Below are 14615 nucleotides of genomic sequence, written 5' to 3' on the forward strand. Positions count from 1 at the left end.
CAAAAATGCCTACCAATGGGTACGTTTCAATGTGGTCGCTGCAGCGCTTGCCCATTCATTAGTAGACAATCCTAGATAATCTCTGACAGTAGTGATATGAAGGATTTTAAACCTCGTTCCTTTTTCAATTGTCATACAACAGGAGTAGTTTATTTGTTGACTTGCTCCTGTGGTCTAAAATATGTAGGCAAGACTTTTCGTCATTTCAGACTCAGGATACGAGAACATGTAAATTCAGTCAGGAGACATTTGGAGACGCCTGTCTCAAGACACTTACATTTACATCATAACCATTCTTCAGCTGGCATTCGTTTCATGGGTCTTGAGCATATACCACAACCTCCGAGGAAAGGGAATTGGGACTTAAAATTAAGACAAAGAGAGGCATTCTGGATTTATCATCTTAAAACCTTGTCCCCACTTGGGTTGAATGAAGGCTTCTCCTACTCCCAGTTTATTTAATTTAAATTCTGATAAGAAATGATATCTTAAGTTAAGCTTGTATATATTTCTTTATTAATCTCTATTTTTTTTTTTTTTTTTTGGTCACCCTCGGTTTATATGTCCATCATACTGGGATGGCGTTATATTTACCCACTCGATTTTTACCCACTTATATTTACCCACTTGATTTTTTTGATTGGGTAACTAAAATTATAGATCAGGGTGGTGCAGTAGACATTGCTTACCTAGATTTCAGTAAGGCTTTTGACACTGTTGCACATAGAAGGCTTATCAATAAACTGCAATCTTTAAGTTTGGAATCCAATATTGTTGAATGGGTAAGGCAGTGGCTGAGTGACAGGCAACAGAGGGTTGTAGTCAATGGAGTATATTCGAAGCTTGGGCTTGTCACCAGTGGGGTACCTCAGGGATCTGTACTTGGACCCATTCTCTTTAATATTTTTATTAGTGATATTGCAGAAGGTCTTGATGGTAAGGTATGTCTTTTTGCGGATGATACTAAGATATGTAACAGGGTTGATGTTCCAGGAGGGATAAGCCAAATGGCAAATGATTTAGGTAAACTAGAAAAATGGTCAGAGTTGTGGCAACTGACATTTAATGTGGATAAGTGCAAGATAATGCATCTTGGACGTAAAAACCCAAGGGCAGAGTACAGAATATTTGATAGAGTCCTAACCTCAACATCTGAGGAAAGGGATTTAGGGGTGATTATTTCTGAGGACTTAAAGGTAGGCAGACAATGTAATAGAGCAGCAGGAAATGCTAGCAGAATGCTTGGTTGTATAGGGAGAGGTATTAGCAGTAGAAAGAGGTAAGTGCTCATGCCATTGTACAGAACACTGGTGAGACCTCACTTGGAGTACTGTACACAGTACTGGAGACCATATCTTCAGAAGGATATTGATACCTTAGAGAGAGTTCAAAGAAGGGCTACTAAACTGGTTCATGGATTGCAGGATAAAACTTACCAGGAAAGGTTAAAGGATCTTAACATGTATAGCTTGGAGGAAAGACGAGACAGGGGGGATATGATAGAAACATTTAAATACATAAAGGGAATCAACACAGTAAAGGAGGAGACTATATTTAAAAGAAGAAAAACTACCACAATAAGAGGACATAGTCTTAAATTAGAGGGACAAAGGTTTAAAAATAATATCAGGAAGTATTACTTTACTGAGAGGGTAGTGGATGCATGGAATAGCCTTCCAGCTGAAGTGGTAGAGGTTAACACAGTAAAGGAGTTTAAGCATGTGTGGGATAGGCATAAGGCTATCCTAACTATAAGATAAGGCCAGGGACTAATGAAAGTATTTAGAAAACTGGGCAGACTAGATGGGCCGAATGGTTCTTATCTGCCGTCACATTCTATGTTTCACTCTCTTTAACCAGTATGCCTAAATTATATCCCTATTATGACCTAAGTATTTAAGATTATCATCTGTACGTCTGAGTACACACTGTCAATGGTGGATACTCATTCACAGGTGTATTGGCAACTTTGTGCATGGAAATCCTGATACATTACAGTGGAAACACAGTATCTGGATATTCTATGCCCCTTCAGCTATAACTTGCCTAACTGACTATTTAATTACTGTTTTCCATTTGGTGGTCACAATTTATGAGTTTATTTCTTCTTTTTCTATATATGTGTATTATACCATAGTGGATCATTAAGTAATGTTTATTTATTCAGCCAGTTAGGCATACTAAGGGTTAATTCTTTTTAACTTGGTCTGATTCTTTCGGAATCTCCGGCCGTTCACGACGAAGCCATGTGGGTTGGTATCATGCTGCTTCATACCACGCCCCCGCAACCCTATTTGCGAGACGACCGGAACGGCTGAACACATGGATTAGAAGGCACACAGGTGTTTGTAATGATCTGTGGGTATATAAATAAACCGCCGGGACAGCCTCATTTGTGATACCCCTGAGGACGGCATGCGGTCACGCCGAAACGTGCGTCGGGTTTAGCTGATGTTTTCTGCACTTTTTTGAGCACTTTGCACTTATGACCTTTTAGTTCTTTGTACCTGGGGCTTCAGATATTTAGACAGAGTCTAGATCAGAACACCCATGAAGGTGTTATATAGGAGATAGAGGGTTAGCACAGAGAGTAAGCCACTTGTTGGGATTTTTTGTGGTCTGGGGAGAGGTTCACTATTTTTAGGTTTAGCACTGCTGTATTGTATCCCCTTACGTTTTTTGGGGGGTAGTTACTCCCCTTGGAGTCACCGCTCTACTGCTATCCCAACCAACCCTCCCCTTTCCCCCCCCCTTTCCCCCCTTTTCCTTATTTCTCTCACTGCTTTTATACCCTGAGCTGTGCATAGTTTAGTATATTGCCCTTCCTTTTTTGCTGTGAGGACTTTCCTTTATTAGGCTCATTGTTAGCCGCTTTTCTATGCTACATATCTCTCTCTTAATGAGACTCTGTCTTTTTCTGTTCTGTCCCAGTTTTTTATAGACTTTAATAACGTTTTTGTTTTTTTCGCTACTACATTACTATTACGATTGGGCTGGGCCCTTCCCTTATTGGCTATCTTCTTGTAAGATATCCTTTTGGGCTTTTTTTCATTTCAACCTCCAGAGAAGATTCTGTAGCCTGACCTATTTTCTAGTTAGGTTCATGTGAAGTGGCTAGCCGCACTTTCAGATTACGTGGACTGACTAACCTCAAGTCAAAGTTCTGCGGACTGGACCTGCCTCCAGTCAAGGTGGTGTTGTAAAGGCTGGTCTCCAGTATCATTTAATTATCATTTATAATGTGTCTTACACCCATGTCCAGTTAAGGCAACGCACTAAATTTGGAGGAGAATGGTCCGATCACCTAAAAACTGTGACTTTCCATTTTTATTTATTTTTAAGTATTGCTTGCTTATCCCTATATTTAACAAGTATTTATTTGTGAGTTGTTCAAAAGTGTAGAAATTTACACTTTTGTATTCTGCAATGGGGCCTTTCCATCTTGGCTCTCTTTCCATCATTGTTATATTCTGTAATTTGCAGACCGCATAGATAAAGCATACAGAGGAGAGACGTTTAAAGGTTTTATTTACTAGACTTGGGGGAAAAATTAGTTTGAGCCGGTTGACCCGAACCAAATTCCTTTAAATTCACACCCAAACTAATGTGCTCAGGATTCACCTTTGGAGTCTTATATATTGAATAAGCAATAAGAGAAAAGGCTGGGCAAAGATGTATTGGATGGTGAAAAGCAATGCTTGATAGAAGCTCTGTTAGGAGACAAAATGTTGCTCTTCATCATCCAATAAATCTGTCTGCACCCTAGACCTATGCCCAGTCGTTTCTCTTTACCTGTGGAGTTTGGTCATCTCTGGACTGGAGACACGGTCACTATCTCTTACTAGTGGTGCCTAACCAACATTCCATTGTATTCAATGAAAAAGACTGTACAGCCAAGTCCCTGGTGAATTGATTTTCTTTGGCTGTGAATTAGAAGGAATTTGCTACAGTCAAACTGGCTCAAACAAATTTCTGCACAAGCTTATTATTTATTGGTGTAAATTTGATAGAGGTGACCCTTTAAATGACACCTTCTAGAACCAGATTTGCTTGATTTTAAATAAATCTAAACTTGAATTATTATTATTATTTTTTATTTTTTTTTACTTTTACTCATGGTTATTAAAGGGACACACTAGGCAGGAATTCACCTTCAGGGTTATTTTCTTTAGAAATAATTAATGGTAAATTGTGAATTCAAAGTCAATTTAAAATTTAACGTCAACATTGCCAGAGTAGAAAAAATCTGCACGTCCAGCATTCTCCCACTTCAATAACCTTAGCCTAACATTTGAAATTCCACAAATTTCTCCCTTTAGTAAATAACCCTGGTTGTGTTTATTCCATCATTCTGATTATGTAACATTTTCATGCACGGAGTAAGGTGTGTGGAATACTGACCAGAACACGGCACATTTCATTAAAGGGACACTGCAGGCACTCAGACCACTTCTGCCCATTGGAGTGACCTGGGTGCCAACTCCCACTACCCTTAACCCTGCAACTGTAATTATTGCAGTTTTCATAAACTGTAATATTTATCTTGCGGGGTTAACTCCTCCTCTAGTGGCTATCTACTAGACAGCAACTAGAGGGCACTTCCGTGTTTATAGCACATGAAAAGTGTGCTATAACGTCGCTGGACGTCCTCACGCTATGTGAGGACCTCCAGCATTGCTGAAATCCCCATAGGAAAGCATTAAAAGCATTCCTATGGAGAGGTCTAATGCGTGTGCGCGGCATTGCTGCGCATGCGCATTGGGTCTCCCCTGCCGGCTGTGCATGCTCAATAGGTCTCCCCCGCCGGATGACCGCATAAAAGGCTTCGATGTCCTTAAGGTGTTAAGAAAATTTGTTAAGGTCAGATGTCTCACTGTATCTTGCCCCATGAGATATTTACCTATAGTTTTGGGATTCACTGAACTTTACCTGCCTGTCCGTGTTGGGCTTTCCAGATGTGTGTGAGTGTATGAGTGAGTTTGTGTGTACAAATGAGTGTGAGCATGTGTGTATGAATGTTTGTGTGCAAGTGTACATATAGGAGCATATTTGTATGTGTATATAAATGTGACGGAGTGTAAGGGACATTGGAGAGTGACACAAAAAATATATTTCAGGGGGGTTGGGAGCAGCATGCGTGTTTTCCCTAGGTGCCAAGTAAACAAGGTATGCCTCTGCTGCCTGTAACAAAAACCAGAGCCTAGTAGAGATATAGGGTACCTTGTTATAACACACACTGGTATCAATATTTCTAGTTATCTCAAATTTCAGTTCTCTTAACCAACAGAAGTTTTCTGCACCTTACACTGAAGTTTGACCTAATAATGCATTAATAATATATTACAGGAGAGGTAGAACCTAATATCACAGTAATTATAGAATATCTGGAGGACCCATAACATTTATAGCAAAGGCTAATCATGACTAGGAAATGTAATCCAATAACAGGACAATCAATCAAAGAAAAAAAAAAAAGTAGATAGCATAATCTATGCCAAAATATAAGTGTAACGGCACCCCCAGGCATAAAAGAGGTTAACAGCCGTTTAGTAGATCTTCCCTTCCAGAGACACAGGCACAGCTACTGTAGACACCAATACACCGAACCGGAGAAGCATTTGAATGCCCTCAAACATATGAATGCTGTAAACAGCCGAATAGGAAAAACCATACGAAAGGTTTACATTCCTAGCAGTCGAACTGGAACAGCATACAATAAATCCCCCCAAGAACGAGACAAGGCTCCGTGTTGAGGGTCAAAACAGGAACAGACAGAGCTGTGGGTTTATTGTTCTTATATACACTTTAGTACCATCCACAAAACAGAAACGGCAGTACAGCCCACCCACAATAAATGGTTACTACACCTGAGTAAGGGAGAAACTTGTCCATGTCCAAGTGCCTCACCAGGGCTGTGTGGGGGACTGGTAGGCTGCCTTGGTGGGTTGCTGAGTGGGCAGAGACCAGCGGTAGTAGCCTGGTGGGAGCCTGCTTGCTGGAGGGGGAGACAGACTGTCTCCCCTTTGGATACATAGCTGTGCTGCTGGAGGGGGAGACCGATCATCCCCCCTTTGGACAAATCACCATGCTGCTGTGGGGGGGGGGAGACAGACTGTCTCCCCTTTGGCTAAACAGCCCTGTTGCTGGGGGACAGGACCGACTGTCCCTACACCCTGTGCTGTAAGTGCAGAGGCCACGGTCCCATCTGCATGGTTGTGGGGCTTACTGTCTCCCCCTGGTGTGTTAAGCTGCCGCTGGGGAGAGGGGGAAACAAGCTCCTCTCCCATACATACTTCCAGCCGCGGGGGAGGGAGACCGACTGTCTCCGCTCCCAATACAGAGTCCTGCTGCTGGGGAAAGGAGACTGGGCTCCCAATTCCCTGCATATAACACTGCCGCTGGGGAATGGAGACTGGGCTCCCAATTCCATGCATATCACACTGCCGCTGGGGAATGGAGACTGGGCTCCCAATTCCCTGCATATCACACTGCCGCTGGGGAATGGAGACTGGGCTCCCAATTCCCTGCATATCACACTGCCGCTGGGGAATGGAGACTGGGCTCCCAATTCCCTGCATATCACACTGCCGCTGGGGAAAGGAGACACTACGCTCTATTCCCTGCAAATCACACTGCTGCTGGGGATCTGAGCCGACTGCCCAGCATCCCTGTAGCTCACCCTGCCGCTCGGGAGGAAGGATGCTGCTCTCCTCTCCCTGCAAGGTACACTGCCGCTGGGGAGGGCAGACAATGCTCTCCACTCCCTGCACTTCACACTGCCGCTGGGGAAAGGAGACACGGCTCTCTATTCCCTGCAAATCAATCTGCCGCTGGGGATCTGGGCTGACTGCCCAGCATCCCTGTAGGGCCGGTGCAGAGACCTCGGTCCCATCTCCACCTGCCGCCTGGGGTTCCTCCCAGTAAATCTCTACAATATCTTCCCAGCTGAAGGGGTCTGGATCTGGGTCTGTCACCTTGCTGTCCTGCTGAGCCTTCCCAATGGAGTGGAAGAGATCTCGGTAGTCCTGCTCCAGTTCCCACTCCAGGGTTGCTAGGTGAGCCAGGTCTTGCTCTACCTCATGGGGGTCATCCCAGTCATGCCTAGCCTCTCGTGAAAAATGTCCTGAAGTCTGGTCTGCGCAGTGCTCCCGAAGTCAGGCTCTGCAAAGGACTCCCATAACAAGCCAGGACCATCAAACTCCTCTCCCTCTGGCTTGTCATGCTCGGCTGTCCAGGGTATATACTGTGCCATATACCACCAGAGCACCTGGTAGGCATCCTCCAGCCATAGCTCCTGCCATACCCGGTGCTCTAGTTCCTTCACCCATTCCTCCAGGGGCTGCTCTCCCAGGAAAGGCATCCGCAGGGCCACTTGCTTCTGCAACCGCTGCTCTTCACTGGGGAGACTCTCACCCCGCTGGTATTGTACATTATCCAGGGCGTGGTACCAGATGCCTTTCCTTAATGCATCCCGGTGAACCAGGTCCTCCTCCTCGTATAACACTGCTGGTTCCATTCTGTTGCTTTTAGGGTCGCTGTACTGGAACATGCGTTGCCCCCAACTTGTAAATCCACGGAATGGTGTCTCCTGTAGCTGTCCTTCTGGCTGTGGGAACGATCCCGCCGCTTGCCACCAATTGTAGCGGAGCTGCAATATAAAATCACAATATCTCCGCTGGTATAGAAAGTATTCCAAAGTAAAGCGCTGGAAAAGAAGGCAATATCCCAAATCCCCCAGTAACCGGACGAAACACAGTTCTGGGAGTCAACTGAGGTTTTTATTCACAAGCTCCAGTATTTATTTGGTTCCCCATGCAAGGGGTTTCCTTAGTCACATTACAGGGGTATTACAGTAGTGGACTACATGGGGAACTGAAATTACAGAGCATTTCTCCCACCATACACTGCTGTACGAGAGGGATACTCCCACTAGAATATCCTGTTAAGTAGATTATCCCTCCGTACAGCAGAACCGGATTTTAACATAAAAATACATAACTTCTGCTTTATTCGTGTGATTATAATGAATGACCGTTCGGGAGATAGCTGGGGTCTGAGCACATACTTTGTGCGAGTACCGCACAGATCCCAGCATAAATAACCGAACGGCGCACGAACACATACTTTAAATCACATTCTCCTTAAAGTACCGAACACCGGTTGGGGAACATAATACTAAAAGACCGGAGCTCCCAAACGGCCTGGAATTCCAGCAGGGGGTTTGCACCGTCGAGTAGCCGATTTTAGTTCCAGGCGCTCGACGACCTAACACCGCTGGGCTAACAAAAGATCCAAGATGGCCGACCGCCGCGTGGTCAGTAGCCGAACGACAGCCACCCAGGAAAGTAATTAACAACCGATTGCAACAATGTTGCAATCCGTTAATTGGAGCCACTCGACCCTCTGTGTGTGGGCTCCTGTTCGGTACTTGATTTGTTTCACGAACAGCAGGTAAAGTTGCTGTTCGTGAAACGACCATATGAATGCTCTATATTACAACATTAAAGTCATACATTTAAACACAGCATTCCAGCGGCTTTTTACAGACAACCTTTAAAAATACAGCAATATGATCTAAAGTGGCTAGGTTTGCCACAATAAGAATCAGAATGATTATATCTGGGTTACAGCTCATGATCCTTTTCATATAACTGCTCAATGCTCTGCCATTTCGGGATTAAATCGCTTTGTTAATGCAGCCCTAGCCACACGTCCACCAGCTGTGACTCATACAACCTCCCTACACACTTTAGTTAATAATAAAAAATAAAAAAAATTCCTTTTTTTTTATGATCTATACACCAAAAACACCTTTTTAATCTAAAGTTGTTTTAGTGCTTGTTGTGTCCCTTTAAATCTCTGTTTATGAATGTAAGCTCATTGAGCAGGGCCCTCCACCCCCTCTGTTCCTGTGCGTCCAGTTGTCTGGTTACAATTACGTGTCTGTTAGTCCACCCATTGTACAGCGCTACGGAATCTGATGGCGCTATATAAATAATAATAAAATAACTGCCACATACTTATGCTGACCTTGTCTTGAGATAATGATGAAGGACTTTCCGTTGAACTGCAGAATTTATGGGGGGGGGGGGGGGGGGGGTTTATAGATAATTTTCCAGAGGGACATACCTTTGTTAGCAGCAATGGAAGATTATTACAAAACATGATGGAGGCTCGTTCCTGGGGGCATTTGGGGCATTGCCTCAAATGTTTTGTTTAAAAAAAAAGAAATATATATATATTTTCATTAAAATTAAATGGCAAGCCTATTAATTTTGTAATAATAATAATAAACTGTGCTGTGTTTGTCTTTGTGATGATTACACTTCTACTTCTTTCCTCCCCCTGACTGATGGCTGTCTGGAGAGACTTTGTTGAAGGCAACTAGGCATGTTAAAAAAAACCTTGCACTTGCCTATGCTCTTTTTAGAATTAATTTCAGAGGCCTCCCATTCGATTGCAATTTTGTAATCTGAGCTAGTTGCCCTTGATTAGCGATATGCTATTGGCCTGTTCATTAAAGGAACACTATAAACATGTATTCCTGCCCTTATAGTGTTAAAACCACCATCTAGCCATCATGCCTCCCTAAATATAGCAAAATCTTGCTTGTATTCAAGTCTGAAGCTGTAGCTCTGCATGCTGTTTGCCTCAGAATAGCAAGCGGTCTGCTGACATCAGAAGTGGTGGCCTGATCCAATCACAGTGCTTCTCATAGGCTTGGCTGAGACTGGCAAGGAGGCAGACAAGGAGCAGATCTTCTGGTGACTATAGTGTCCCTTTATGGGCCACCATTGGCTTTTGGAATTGGGAGGTGGTGTTATAGTCCTGGAACAATACCAATGTGGCAAAGGCATATAAAAGCAAGCCAAGAGCACCACAGCTGTAGACCAGCAGCAATCTGCCCAGTCTATAAGTTAAGAATGTTGAGTAATGGCTATGCAAATCGTTATACTGTTGGGGCACAAGATTTTCCAATGGACTGCTTTTGTTTGGGGCCTATCTAGTTGTTTTTTTTTTTTTTAGTATTATTAACTTTGTGATAGTGTAGACCTAGCATCAGCAGGGAGGCTTTTGCAACAAGTATTTCCCAGTGTTAGTCTTCTTAATTTGTTGTCACCCTACATGTTTGCATATAAAATGTCCTGTACTGTGCAGTACATATTATGTGCGGTCCAGCCATGAGACAGCAATCAAAAAGCACTGTCCGCACTGGCCTACTAGTGCAATTTATCAGATGGAGCGCGTTTATATGGAGCACAGCTCTGTCAAAACAATCTGTGTCCGGTGCATGTTTGAATGATTCCCTCACAGCTATACAAAAAGGAGGTTTGGGCTTTTTTTTTTTTGGTGGGGTACAATAATTTAGACAAGGTTTTGGCTCCTTTGAGTTTTTGGCAATCTAAACGTTGTATACATTTCTGTACTCCACAATAAAGTCTACCTGCTGAAGAAACTACTGGGTGTGCCCAAATCTACTTTTTTGTTCCACTGGACTTTTCTGGGCTGGGGTTCTCCCTGTTTTGGAGAACCTTAGAGGGGGTAGTTCCTGAAAAGGTGTGTGTGCAAGGTCCTCTGAAAATTCCCTCACAACTATGGCCGCTTTAAAATGTGGTGCAAAGGTGTAGTACATGACTCCATTTACACTGTGCATCAAGGGTCTTTCAAAGCTGAGGGGGACTGCTGTTAACACACACACACCATCATGTCTTCATATTTGTTTGTTAGCCAAATAGCCTCTGGAAATTCATTTTCCCATTATCCAATCAGATTGCAATGGATCTTGTCTTTATTTATATTTATTTATACAATTATATTTCCATGATGTAATTCTTGTGTTGGCGCAAACGACTCCATGTGCTGACAAGTTAGGAGATAGGAAGAGTGCTTCAAGGATTTCATATGAAGACACTGCAGCATGACTTGATCTCCCCTTCCCATCCACCAGACGACTTGATTAGTCCAATATAATTCACTTAAGGACTGATAATAATTTCACTCATTTCTTCTTAGACCTGCTGACTGTACTTCTGCTATTTCAAGCAGAAGGGTTGCACAGTTCAAAGAGATTCAAATCAAAAGTGAGATTAGAATTTCCCAGCTTCATACTGTGCTAGTCAATCAGGGGTTTAAATCTGTCTGCTCTTCCATTCACCAGTTGACATACTGCATGGTTAGCAAGTATTTATAAAGACTCCAAGAGTAGCATCTGACCTCATAATGACTGCGAATGCCTAGGCTCTTACACATGCTGGCCACCCTTTAGCCACCGCTTCCAGCTGCTTGGAGAGTTAGGCTGCTGGTCTGTTAGTGTCTCCAAAATTGCTTTTCATGCACATACAGTCTAAAGGCCTTGTTGTAATCTGAAATCACCATGAAAGGTGCTCTCTGTAGGGCAGCTTTTAACTCTTGAAAGTCTTTTGCTTTTCCCATTGCATCATGTAAGGCTGTTCTTGTGTCAGATGTTCATAAAGTCTTTTTCCGAGTGCCATATTCTAGAATCCGACATTTCTCAGAATGCCTTGCAGTTCCTTCTTTACCAGAAAAGCAGAATTTTTGCAGATGGCATCCATCATGCCTGCTGCTGCCTAAAGGTGTTGTTCTCTGGTATCACACTTCTGACTGTGTCTGGGCACACACCACCATGGGAGTTGTTTACTCTGAACCAGCTTTGCCTGGTTAACCCCGGAAGTTCTGCCGGCCCGGGACTTTAGAGGATCCCTTGTGGTGAAGCTCAGCCGCAGGGCTGTATAGCACAAAGAAAGTACATATGAAGCATGATGGTAATAACAAGTCTGTAATCTGAGATTCTGACCAGAGTCCGGAGCTATCAGAAACTTGATCTGCAGATTTTCCTTTACAAACTATAGTAGTATTTGAGAACTAGCAGACACCCTTCAATGAAAAAAAGTCTGTATCACAGGCTGTAACTCTATAATGCTTGGCATGGCTCCAGTATTCAAAGGTGTTATTCAAGTCTCACAGGCTGGCCTGATGATTTCAACACAAATGTCAAGTATGACATTTTCTGGCTAATCTGGGTTTACCAGTTACCCAGAGATCAGGAACATTGGAAAGAATCTCCTCTGGGAGGGTTTACCACTAGGGTGCCTGCTCATCACTCATAAACAGAATCTTATCAGCTACTTGCCTGAATCCAGCACCGATGTCCCTTGGCGCTGGGTCAGGCTCCACCCATGCTCCTCCCTTGCCAACGTCAGCTGGCGGGGGGACCTAATGCGCATGCACAATGAGCTAAAGTGGTCTGTGTGCCTGGAGTGTCCCTTTAAATGAAGCAATCAGCCATATATTGATCAAAGTAAAGTCAGACTTCCATTGCTCCTTTATTCTTAGTACCAAAATGTCACCTGTTTTAAGACTACCTTCTGGTGGCTAGCCTGAACCCAGTATCACCAAAACATTGCGTTACTTCAGTAAAAATGAACGATCTGTAACCCTTTGCTATCCTGAAAGATTTGTCAGTCAAATATAACTTGTACCCCTTATGTAACCTGGAAGAGTTACCGCACACGTCCAACTTTGTACTCCTTCATGAAAAGTTAATGCACAAGCAAAGCTCAACATTATTAAAGATAGTTCGTATTACCTAGCCGTCTTGAGAACAAGTCAGTCACTTCCATCTAATCCTATTTTCACTGGTCCAAAAAGTACCCGTCACCTGAGTTTAGGGATTCCGTACACGATCAGTGTTGGCAAAATACAAGGTGGGACACAATGGATCCACTGTTGGGAATAATAAATTTTGCCTATATTTATTCAAGGCTCAAGCTACAGATGACCGCAAGCTCAGTCTGTTTAAAATTGGCTAACTTGAAACAGTTCAGCTATTTGAAATAATATACTTTATCTATATCCAATGCTTAGTGAATATACCCCTAGAAAAGAGCCATAGAACATCATGTAACAAGTGTTAGTGTTCTATCCTGTGTGTTTCTGCTGTTGGCCTTATTTCCTATGTTTCTCCCTTTGATCATAACTGCATAGTAATGTGTAATTTAAAACTGCGTAGTAAATATCTTCAAATTCTAAGTGCGTATGCATTTTAATTAAGTGCGTAGTTATAGTGAAACTTGGCTTTGAGTAAGGCCCGAACATAAAGATACACCTGCAAGCTTACTATAGTTTAAGATAAGATAGATGATTTTATTAGGGATTGGATAATGCTTGTAAAGACCACCCCTGTTTCCTGCTGAAAATAACCTGCTACACAGCCCATTAAACGTCAGAAGTCACCTTGAACCTTACATTGTCGTGTCTCGTTCATTGGGGCTCCTCACCAGCTGGTTTGGGGACGAGGAAAAATACAGAGAGTCGCAAATTGATTCAAAAGACCATGGCAAGGGGAAATTCCTGACAGAGAAAATTCCTCACTATCATCCACCATCCGGTGCTTGTTTCCAACTAACCTGTATTCCCATGCTCACAGATATCAGGATATTGGGGGTCCCAGCAGAGTCGCCAGAATTGTTAGCCAAATATCCAATAGCCTCTGAAAAAGTATTTTTCAATTAACCAGTCAGAGGCTAGAGTAGTGAAAGTATATTGAGAGAGAAGCATTGAAAAACTGGTTCTAAAAATACATAGTTTTGGTATATTGCGCATATATATATATATATATATATATATTGGTTACCTTTCTTTTTCTACCATTTCTTTTACAATATATATTAAATTTAAGGGTTACACCCAAACACTATGATCACTTCAGTGATTTCAAATGGTCATGGTTCTTGAAGTCTGTATGTGCAGCGTTTCAATTTGAAACGCCACACAGAGTTAATACACATTGCTGCCGTAGGTATAACTTCACCTCTGGCAGCATCTTTTGTCAGCCAGGAACAAGACTTTTTTTTTTTGTCATCATGCATTAAGGGAGATATCACAGTAAACCTCTAAAGTGATCATGGTGGTTGGAGTAACCATTTAAAGTAAGAAAATTCCAATTACATGATCATGGAAAACATGTTCTTTGGTGAATTGTGTATTTGTTCCTGGTATAAGTGTGCACAAAATGAGATATATTATATATATATATATATATATATATATATATATATATATATATATATACAAAAAATAGAAAATTCCATGCACTCTTGCTTAAAGTTAATAAATTGTTAAATGATACTTGCCGGGTGCCAAGTCCCATGGGGTTGTAGATAGAACAAAAACAGCAGTAACTGGGCTGCACTCACGGTCTTGAGTAGAAAAAGTATAAATTTATTCCATAAGTGGTAGCAAAATCGACGTTTCGGTCCACACAGGGACCTTCCTCAGGATAAAATGACAAATGTCATTTGATCCTGAGGAAGGTCCCTGTGTGGACCGAAACGTCGATTTTGCTACCACTTATGGAATAAATTTATACTTTTTCTACACAAGACCGTGAGTGCAGCCCAGTTAGGGGCGTATTTTTGTTGTTGTTGTAGAGGGTTCACAGACGAGTGTGTATTGCATGACAGTCAGTCCAAGGGGCAATATTTAGTCCGTGTAAATGTTGCATGGGGTGAGCCACAATTTTGTGATCAAGGCACAAGAGCTGTGAGACCTCTTAGAGAGCGGTGATATTGCATGTTAACGTTTTGCATTGTTCG

At 42.6% G+C, this 14615-nt stretch overlaps 1 protein-coding gene across 1 annotated transcript in view; it reads left to right on the forward strand.

The window, feature by feature from the left end:
* Window positions 1-14615, forward strand: part of ST3GAL5 (ST3 beta-galactoside alpha-2,3-sialyltransferase 5) — a 66105-nt gene that overhangs the window by 22145 nt on the left and 29345 nt on the right. The window lies entirely within an intron of this gene.

Source organism: Pelobates fuscus, chromosome 6, assembly GCF_036172605.1.
Source record: "Pelobates fuscus isolate aPelFus1 chromosome 6, aPelFus1.pri, whole genome shotgun sequence".
Classification (NCBI taxonomy): domain Eukaryota; kingdom Metazoa; phylum Chordata; class Amphibia; order Anura; family Pelobatidae; genus Pelobates; species Pelobates fuscus.